Raw genomic sequence first — 11206 nt, forward strand, 5'->3', positions numbered from 1 at the left:
TATGTGGAGATCCTACTCCTCTGGGTTGAAACCCAGGCACTGCCAAGATGCCAGCTTACCACTGTTCTCTCATGGATCCTGACACCAAACTCATTGGAAACATGGCACTGTTACCTATCAGAAGTCAATTCAAAGGACCTGCCCCCAGAGAGACAAAAGATACAGATATTGTGGATGAAGCCATCTATTACTTCAAGGCCAATGTCTTCTTCAAGAACTATGAAATTAAGAATGAAGCTGATAGGACCTTGATATATATAACTCTTTACTTTTCTGAGTACCTGAAGAAACTCCAAAAGTGCAATTCCAAAAGCCAAGGTGAGAAAGAAATGTATACACTGTGAATCACTAATTTTCCCCTTCCTGGAGAGCCTGGTTTTCCACTTAATGCGATTTATGCCAAACCTGCAAACAAATAGGAAGATGAAGTGATGAGAGCCTATTTACAACAGCTAAGGCAAGAGACTGGACTGAGACTTTGTGAGAAAGTTTTCAACCCAGCAAGTGGTGGACTTGCTTTGTGAAGAGACAGTTCATGAACAAGAGTCCTGCACTGGACAGTGAAGGGAGCTCGGGCAGACACCATCTCCAGATTCCTGGGCAGCATGTTCCAGCAAGATATACACAATCTTTTGCCTTTATTTCATAAAGTTTTATGCAGAAGAGAGAAGAGCAAGTCTTTACTTGAGAAACTCTTGATCAAGCATTCGGGTAGGAGAAATGAATGTGTTATCAAGGGTGATTTGAAATTTTCTGCAGTATTAAGCTGGCGCTTAATAAGAATAAGTAATAATAAAGAAATTTCTAACAAAAAACAAAAGAAAAGAAAGGTGTGTATGTGGAAACTGAGAATCTGAAAATTGATTTTCTTAAAATTCTCTGTGATGACAGCTGCTGAGGTTCTTGTGGCCCAGCATGAAGACCACTGTCCAGAAAAACTTATGCTCATGAGTATCATGGTCAAGAATGTTCTCAGCATCCCTGTTTGTACCAGCCCCAGACTAGAAACAAGCCAAATATCCCTTGTCAAGAGAGAGCAAAAATACATTTTAATGTGTTCACATAATGCAATTAAATACTGCAGTGAAAAACAAATTAACGGCTGGGTGTGGTGGCTTATGTCTGCAATCTCAGCACTTTGGGAAGTCGAGGCAGGTGGATCACCTGAGGCCAGGAGTTTGAGACCAGCCTGGCTAATATGGTGAAATCCCATCTCTACAAAAATACAAAAATTAGCCAGGCATGGTGGTGTGTGCCTGTAATCCAAGCAACTTGGGAGGCTGAAACAGGAGAATCGCATGAACCTGGGAGGTGGAGGTTGCAGCAATCACACCATTGCACTCCAGCCTGGGTGACAGAATGAGCGACTCTGTCTCCAAAAAAAAGAAAAGAAAAGAAAAGAAAAACAAGAGAAAATCCAAGATGGCCCTTTAGGAGCAGCTCAGGATTGCAGCTCCCAGTGAAAGCGCAGAGGGTCAGTGGACGCTGCATTTCCAGATGGATCTTTATTGCCCACAGACCAGGAGATTCCCAGGTAGAGGAGCCCCATGGGTCACCAGCGTGGCTGTTTTATCCAGCGTGGCTGTTTCGGCCAGCGCAGCTGTTTTGCTGGTGTCCCGGTGCAGCAGCTCTCCGTACAAAATACACTGGTCTGGTGGCCCTTTTAAGCTGGCAGTTGGAGCTCCCAGAAGGCAGATTCCCCCATTCATCCAATTAAACAGGTCTGAAAAAGGGAGCCAGGCCAGGATTTTCCCAGGCAGCACCTTTGTTTCAGCTGGCGCAATGGGTAGCTGCACGGGAAATCACACAGATCCTGGTGCCCTTTCAGCAGGTGACTGGAACACCTGGGAGAGAATCAACCTTTCAACTTAAAAAAAAAAGGGGCTCTGAGGCAGGGAGCCAGGTGATCAGGCTTGGTGGGTCCCACCCCGACAAAAACAAACAAAAAACCCAGCAATTGGAAATTCAGCATAGCTGAACCCAGGACACTGTAGCTCAGTGGGGGAGGGGCATCCGCCATTACCAAGGAACTGCTCCCCAATGGAGGTAGTTCGCCATTGCTGAGGCAGCCTGCCATTGCCGAGGCAACCTGCCATAACAGAGAGAGTCTGCCATTACAGAGGCGGGCCACCATCGCTGAGGCAGTTCTAACCACACCCATATAAACAGGACTGCAGGGAAGTTCACAGGGCAGCAGGGTGGAGCCCACAGCACCTCAGCAAAGCCTCTGCAGGCAGACAGTGACTAGGCTACCTCCTTGCTGGTCAGGGCAGCCCTGAAAAAAAAAAAGCAGCAGCACAACAGATACTCATAAATAAAGCCCTAACTCCTCAGGACAGAGCATCAGGGGGAAAAAAGGCGGTTTATGAGTTCTGCTGCAGCAGACTTAAACGTACCTGCCTAGCAGCTCTGAATGAACAGTGGAGCTCACAGCTAAGCACTTGAGCTCCTATAAAGAACAGACTGTCTCCTCAAGCAGCTCCCTGACCCCTGTATATCCAAAGAGTCACCTCACAAAGGACTGATGAGACTGACATTTGGCAGGCATCATTCTGGGACAAAGATAGCAGAAGAACAAACTGGTAGCAACCCTTACTGTTCTGCAGTGGCTGCAGGTGATCCCCAGGCAAGCAGGGTCTAGAGTAGACATCAGCAGTCATACAACAGAGGGGCCAGACTGTTAGAAGGAAAACTAAGAAACAGAAATAACTTCATCATCAATAATCTGGACGTCCACTAGAGACCCAATTGGAAAATCAGCAACTACACAGACGACAGGTGGATAAATCCACAAAGATGGGAAGAAACCAGCACAAAAGGAGGAAAACACCCAAAACTAGAACACCTCTCCCCCTACAAGGGATCACAACTCCTCACCAGCAAGGGAACATAGCTGGATGGAGATTGAGTGTGATGAAATGACAGAATCAGACTTCAGAAGGTGGGTAATGAGAAACTTCCATGAGCTAAAAGAACATGTTCTAATTCAATGCAAAGAAACTGAGAACCTTGAAAAAAGATTTGACAAAATGGTAACCAGAATGGACAACTTAGAGAGGAATATAAGTGAATTGATGGAGCTGTAAAACACAACATGAGAACGCCGTGAAGCATGCACAAGCTTCAACAGCCGAATTGACCAAGCAGAAGAAAGGATATCAGAGGTCGAAGATCAACTCAATGAAATAAAATGAGAAGGTAAGATTAGAGAAAAAAAGCACGAAAAGGAATGAACAAAGTCTCCAAGAAATGTGGGACTATGTGAAGAGACCTAATCTATGTTTGATAGGTGTAACTGAATGTGACGAAGAGAATAAATCCAAGCTGGAAAATACTCTTCAGGATATTATCCAGAAAAACTTCCCCAACCTAGCAAGGCAGGCCAATATTCAAGTCCAGGAAATACAGAGAACACCACAAAGATATTCCTCAAGAAGAGCAACCCCAAAGCACATAATTGTCAGATTCACCAGGGTTGAAATGAAGGAGAAAATGCTAAGGGCAGCCAGAGAGAAAGGTCGGGTTACCCACAAAGGGAAGCCTATCAGACTCACAGCAGATCTCTCAGCAGAAACCCTACAAGCCAGAAGAGAGTGGGGGCTGATATTCAATATCCTTAAAGAAAAGAGCTTTCAACCCAGAATTTCATATCCAGCCAAACTGAGCTTCATAAGTGAAGGAAAAATAAAATCCTTTGTGAACAAGCAAGTACTCAGAGATTTTGTCACCACCAGGCCTGCTTTACAAGAGCTCCTGAAAGAGGCACTACACACAGAAAGGAACAACCAGTACCAGCCATTCCAAAAACATACCAAATGCTTAAGAGCATCAACAAAATGAAGAATATGCATCAACTAATGGGCAAAACAGTCATCTAGCAACAAAATGGCAGTATCAAATTCACACATAACAATATTAACCCTAAATGTAAATGGGCTAAATGCACCAATCAAAAGACACAGACTGGCAAATTAAATAAAAAACCAAAACCCATCAGTGTGTTGTATCCAGGAAACACATCTCACATGCAAGGATACACAAAGGCTCAAAATAAAGGAATGGAGGAAGATTTACCAAGCAAATGGAGGGCAAAAAAAGCAGGAGTTGCAATTCTCATCTCTGATAAAATAGACTTGAAAGCAACAAAGATCAAAAGAGACAAAGAAGTGCGTTATATAATGGTAAAAGGATGAATCCAAAAAGAAGAACTATTGTCTTAAATATATATGCACCCAATACAGGAGCACCCAGCTACATAAAGCAAGTTCTAAAGACCTAGAAAGAGACTTAGACTCCCACACAATAATAGTGGGAGACTTTAACACTCCACTGTCAATATTAGACAGACCAACCAGACAGAAAATTAACAAGGATATCCAGGACTTGACCTCAGACCTAAAGCAAGCAAACCTAGTAGACATTTACAGAACTCTCCACCCCAAATCCACAGAATATTCACTCTTCTCAGCACCACATCACACCTACTCGAAAATTGACCACATAATTGGAAGTAAATCACTCCTGCACAAATGCAGAAGAATGGAATTCATAGCAAACAGTCTCTCAGACCACAGTGCAATCAAGTTAGAACTCAGAATTCAGAAACTAACTCAAAACCACACCTCTTGATGGAAACTGAACAACTGGCTCTTGAATGTTGACTGGATAAACAACGAAATGAAGGCAGAAATAAAGAAGTTCTTCAAAACCAATGAGAACAAAGACACAACATACCAGACTCTCTGGGACACATTTAAAGCAGTCTCTAGAGGAAAATATATAGCAATAAGTGCCCACCTGAGAAAAGTGGAGAGATCCAAAATTGACACCCTATTGTCAAAATTGAAAGAGCTAGAGGAGCAAGACCAAAAAAACTCAAAACCTAGCAGAAGACAAGAAATAACTAAGACCAGAGCAGAACTGAAGGAGATAGAGACACGAAAAACCCTTCAAAAAATCAATAAATCCAGGAGCTGGTTTTTCAAAAAGATCAACAAAATAGACAGACCACTAGCCAGATTAATAAAAAAGAAAAGAGAGAATAATCAAATAGATGTAATAAAAAATGATAAAGGGGAAATCACCACAGATTCCACAGAAATTTAAACCATCATCAGAGAATATTACAAGCAACTCTATGCACATAAACTAGTAAACCTGGAAGAAATGGATAAATTGTTGGACACTTGCATGCTCCCAAGCCTAAACCAGGAAGAAGTCAAAACCATGAATAGATCAATAACAAGATCTGAAGTTGAGGCAGGAATTAAGAGCCTACCACACAAAAAAAGCCCAGGTCCAGATAGGTTCACAGCTGAATTCTACAAGACACACAAAGAGGAACTGTTACCATTCCTTCTGAAACTTTCCAAATAATCCAAAAAGAAGGAATCCTTCCCAAATCATATAATGAGACCGACATCATCCTGATACCAAAATCTGGCAGAGACTCAGCAAGAAAAGAAAACTTCAGGCCAATATCCACGATGAACATAGATGCAGAAATCTTCAATAAAATACTGGCAAGCTGATTGCAGCAGCACATCAAAAAGCTTATCCACCATGATCAAGTAGGATTCATCCCAGGGATGCAAGGCTGGTTCAACATATGCAAGTCTATAAACGTAATTCACCACATAAACTGAACCAAAAACAAAAACCACATGATTATCTCAATTGATGCAGAGAAAGCCTTTGACAAAATTCAACAGCCCTTTATGCTAAAAACCCTTAATAAACTCGGTATTGACGGGACGTATGTCAAAATAATAAAAGCTATTTATGACAAACCAACAGCCAACATCATACTGAAAGGGCGAAAACCGGAAGCATTCCCTTTAAAATGTGGCACTAGACCAGGATGCCCTCTCTCACCACTCCTATTCAATATAGTACTGGAAGTTCTAGCCAAAGCAATCAGGCAAGAAAAAGAAATAAAGGGTATTCAAATAGGAAAGGAGGAAGCCAAATTGTCTCTACTTGCAGATGACATGATAGTATATATGGAAGACCCCATCGTCTCAGCCCAAAATCTCCTGAAACTGATAAACAACTTCAGCAAAGTCTCAGGATACAAAATCAATGTGCAAAAATCACAAGCATTCCCATACACCAATAACAGACTTGAAGAGAGCCAAAGCAGGAATGAACTGCCATTCACAATTGCTACCAAGAGAATAAAATACCTAGGAATACAACTACCAAGGAACGTAAAGGACCTCTTCAAGGAGAACTACAAACCACTGCTCAACAAAATAAGAGAGGACACAAACAGATGGAGATACATTCCATGTTCATGGTTAGGAAGAATCAATATCGTGAAAATGGCCATACTGCCCAAAGTAATTTACAGATTTAATGCTATCCCCATCAAGCTACCAATGATCCTCTTCACAGAACTGGAAAAAACCACCTTAAACTTCATATTGAACCAAAAGAGAGCCCACATAGCCAAGCCAATTCTAAGTAAAAAGAACACAGCGGGAGGCATCACACTACCAGACTTCAAACTATACTGTAAGGCTACAGTAATCTAAACAGCATGGTACTGGCACCAAAACAGAGATATAGACCAATGGAACAGAACAGAGGCATCGGAGGCAACACAACATATCTACAACCATACAATCTTGGATAAACCTGACAAAAACAAGCAATGGGGAAAGGATTCCCTGTTTAATAAATGGTGTTGGGAAAGCTGGCTTGCTATGTGCAGAAAGCAGAAACTGGACCCCTTCCTGACAACTTACACTAAAATTAACTCCAGATGGATTAAAGACTTAAACATAAGACCTAACACTATAAAAACCCTAGAAGAAAATCTAGGCAGAACCATTCAGGACATAGGAGTAGGCAAGGACTTCATGACCAAAACACCAAAAGCATTGGCAACAAAAGCCAAAATAGACAAATGGGACCTAATCAAACTCCACAGCTTCTGCACAGCAAAAGAAACAGTCATTAGAGTGAATTGGTAACCAACAGAATGGGAAAAAAATTTTGCAGTTTACCCATCTGACAAAGGGCTGATATCCAGAATTTACAAAGAACTAAAACAGATTTAGAAGAAAAAACAAACAAGCCCATTCAAAAGTGGGCAAAATATATGAACAGACACTTTACAAAAGAGGACATACACGAGGCCAACAAACATATGAAAAAATGCTCATCATCACTGGTCATTAGAGAGACGCAAATCAAAACTACATTGAGATACCATCTCACACCAATTAGAATGGCGATCATTAAAAAATCTGGAGACAACAGATGCTGGAGAGGATGTGGAAAAATAGGAACACTTTTACACTGCTGGTGGGGTGAAAATTAGTTCAACCATTGTGGAAGACAGTGTGGCAGTTCCTCAAGGACCTAGAAATAGAAATTCCATTTGACCCAGCATTCCCATTACTGAGTGTATATCCAAAGGATTATAAATCGTTTTACTATAAGGACACATGCACACGAATGTTCATTGCAGCACTTTACAATAGGAAAGACTTGGAATCAACTTAAATGCCATTGATGATAGACTGGACAGGGAAAATGTGGCACATATACACCAAGGGATATTATGCAGCAATCAAAAACGATGAGTTCGTGTCCTTTGCAGGGACATGGATGAACCTGGAGAACATCATTCTCAGCAAACTGACACAAGAACAGAAAATGAAATACTCCATGTTCTTACTCATAGGCGGGTGTTGAACAATGAGAACACATGGACACAGGGAGGGGAGTACTACACACTGGGGTCTGTTGGGGCAATTAGGGGAGAGACAGCCAGGCGTGGAGAGTTGGGGAGAGATAGCATGGGGAGAAACGCCAGATATAGGTGAAGGGGAGGAAGGCAGCAAATCACACTGCCACTTGTGTACCTATGGAACTATCTTGCATGTTCTTCACATGTACCCCCAAACCTAAAATGCAATAAAAAAAGAAAAGTTAAACAAACTATATTCAATGATATGGTAACTCAACAAGATGAATCTTGGAAACATGATGTTGAGAATAAACAAACAAAAAGACAACCAACTTACCAACCAAAAAAAAAGAAAAGAAAAGAAACCAACCCCAGAAGTTACAAAAGACTACAACCTGACCTTCTCTGACCTTCATAGTATTCCCTGAAACCATCCTTAGAAAGCTCAAAAATATGGCCAGTCGTGGTGGCTCACACTTGTAATTCTAGCACTTTGGGAGGCCAAGGTGGGCAGATCTATCATAAAATACAAAATCCATGATAAAATACAAAAAATTAGCAAGTATGGTGGTGCATACCTATCATCCCAGCTACTTGGGAGGCTGAGGCAGGAGAATCGCTGGAATCCTGGAGGTGGAGGTTGCAGTGAGTTGAGATTGTCCATCTGGACAGCAGAGCAATACTCGGTCTCCAAAAAAAAACCCCACACAAAAAAAGAAAGCTCCAAAAATGTAAAATCAACAATATGTGGTTAGGCATACATATGTTGAAAAACATTTTTTTTGAGACAGAGTTCCTCTTTTGTTTCCCAGGCTGGAATGCAATCATGCAATCTTGGCTCACTGAAACCTCCGCCTTGTGGGTTGAAGAGATTCTTTTGTCTCAGCCTTCCAAGAAGCTGGGATTAAAGGCACCTGCCACCATACCTGGCTAATTTTTTGTATTTAGTAGAGACGGGGTTTCGCCATGTTGATCAGGTTGGTCTCGAACTCCTGACCTCAGGTGATCCACCCACACTGGCTTCCCAAAGTGCTGGGATTATAAGCATGAGCCACCTTGCCTAGCCTAAAAAATTTTTTTAAAGACAGCAAAATGATAAAATTTAGAATAGTGCTTACTTCTGAAAAGGGGAAGCAAGTATCAGAAAAAGGAGAAACATATTGGCAGATGCAGTCTATGCTTTCCCAAAATATGCTACTCTGGCCTATGGATTTCCTTGAGGTAGAGGCTCTTGGGAAAAGCAGGTGGACACTCTCACCTCCCTCCCATTTTTTTTCTGAAAGGAGATAAAAATCTCATACGAAAGATGCTCTCCCTACATCAGGAGGAAGGAAACATCACCAAGAGATGGGGAGTCTAGGCCAAGAGAAATCTATACAAACATGATGTTAAAGCAATCATCATCTTCCTTTGGTCTTCTCACATATGGTAGGTACTTTTCCACAATTGTCTCTCTTTGTTCAATCAAGAAAGTAAGCACTTAGGTTTTGCTACTCCTTTGGGTTTTTATTTTTCTATGGGGATTCCCAAGTACGTGTAAAAATCCGTATGCATTTCTCCTGTATATCTATGTCAATTCAATTCTAAGGTCCAGCCAGAAACAGTAAGAGGATGAAAATAAAGTTTTGCCTTCCCTGTGCGAAAATTATTCATGGGGCGATTGGTTTGCAGATGATAATTATAGTTTTATGCATTATAATTTAAATATATGTTACAAACGTACTTACCTATATATGACCTGTATTTATCTTTGAATACAAATGAAGAAAATTTAAAAAAAGCAAAAGGGGAATACATGAAGTTAGACTTGATTTAAAAAGAGAAAGAAATGCAATGGAGTAGATTTGACTTACTTTTCCTGTTTCTTTATTCTCTAAGGCAAGAGCAAGTTAGGTTGATACATTCTTATCCCTTTATCTTTGTCATTTGTTTACTTATTTTGAGACAGTCTCACTCTGTCGCCTAAGCTGGAGTGCAATGTCATCATCTTGGCTCACTGCAACCGCCACCTCCCAGGTTCAAGCGATTCTCCTGCCTTCGCCTCCCAAATAGCTGGGATTATAGGCACCCACCAGCACGCCCAGCTAATTATTGTATTTTTAGTAGAGATGGGGTTTTGCCATGTTGGCCAGGCTGGTCTCGAACTCCTGACCTCAGGTGATCCACCCTCCTTGGCCTCCCAAAGTGCTGGGATTACTTATGGGCACGAGCCACAGTGCCTGGCCTAGTAACCTTTTTTTTTTGTTTTTGTTTTTGAGATGGAGTTTTGCTCTTGTTACCCAGGCTGGAGTGCAATGGCGCTATCTCGGCTCACTGCAACCTCCGCCTCCTGGGTTCAGGCAATTCTCCTGCCTCAACCTCCTGAGTAGCTGGGATTACAGGCACGCGCCACCGTGCTCAGCTAATTTTTTGTATTTTTAGTAGAGACGGGGTTTCACCATGTTTACCAGGATGGTCTCGATCTCTTGACCTCGTGATCCACCCGCCCCTGCTGGGATTACAGGCATGAGCCACCGCACCCGGCCCCTAGAAACTTTTTTAATAGAAGCTGTAGAAAACTAGGACAGGATTTATTTACAGGTTTAGTTTATTCATTTTAATTGCTATGTAGAATTCCGCTGTATGTGTTCTTTGTCTATTACTTCCCAAAACTGTATTTGGGAGATTCAATCATGCTGCATGTGCCAGTGTTGTCTACAGTTTTATTAGTTTTCCATTGAATAACTATACAACATTGTATTTCTCTATACTTCTGTTGATGGACATTATGTTATTTCCATTGTTTTGTTATAAGCAATGTTATAAAAATTTTTGAATTTGTTTTCTTACGTACATGTGCAAGAATTTCTCATGGGGCTGGGCACAGTGGCACCTGCAATCCCAGCACTTTGAGAGGCCAAGATGGGAGTATCACTTGAGCCCAGGAATTCAAGGCCAGCCTGGGAAACATAGCGAGATCTCATCTCTACAAAAAATTTAAAAATTAACTGGGCACAGTGGCATGTGCCTGTAGTCTTAGCTCTTCAGGAGCTTGAAGTGGAAAGATCACTTGAGCTCAGGAAGTCAACACTGCAGTGGGTCTTGATCGTTCCACTGTATTCCAGTCTGGGCAACAGCACAAGACCCTGCCTCAAAAGAAACAAAAAGATTTTCTTAATAGGGCAATGGGTTGATAACCCACTGGGATAATGAATCTAATGTGCAGCCAGGTTTTTAACTGAAGGGGAGTGGAATTGCTGGATTGTAGGGAGTATGCATCGTTCACTTTATTATATGGACTAAATTGCTCTCCAAAGTGGTTCTACTAATTTAACCTCCTCTGGTAATGCATAAAAGTGTCAGTTTTCCTACAAATTCAAATTTGACTTTAAAATGTTTGCCAATATGATGAGTATAAAATGGCCTCTCTTTTTATTCTAATGTGAATTTCCCTGATTACTAGAAAGGATGAACATGTTTACATATGTTTATTGGCCATCTGCCTCTCCTGTTCCTTGAATTTTCTGG

General features: G+C 41.5%; 1 pseudogene; it reads left to right on the top strand.

Moving 5' to 3' along the window:
* The first annotated feature begins 33 nt into the window (after positions 1–33).
* Positions 34–649, top strand: LOC100397297 (actin-related protein 2/3 complex subunit 3 pseudogene; annotated as a pseudogene).
* Positions 650–11206: the final 10557 nt, after the last annotated feature.

Source organism: Callithrix jacchus, chromosome 9 (genome assembly GCF_049354715.1).
Source record: "Callithrix jacchus isolate 240 chromosome 9, calJac240_pri, whole genome shotgun sequence".
NCBI lineage: Eukaryota > Metazoa > Chordata > Mammalia > Primates > Cebidae > Callithrix > Callithrix jacchus.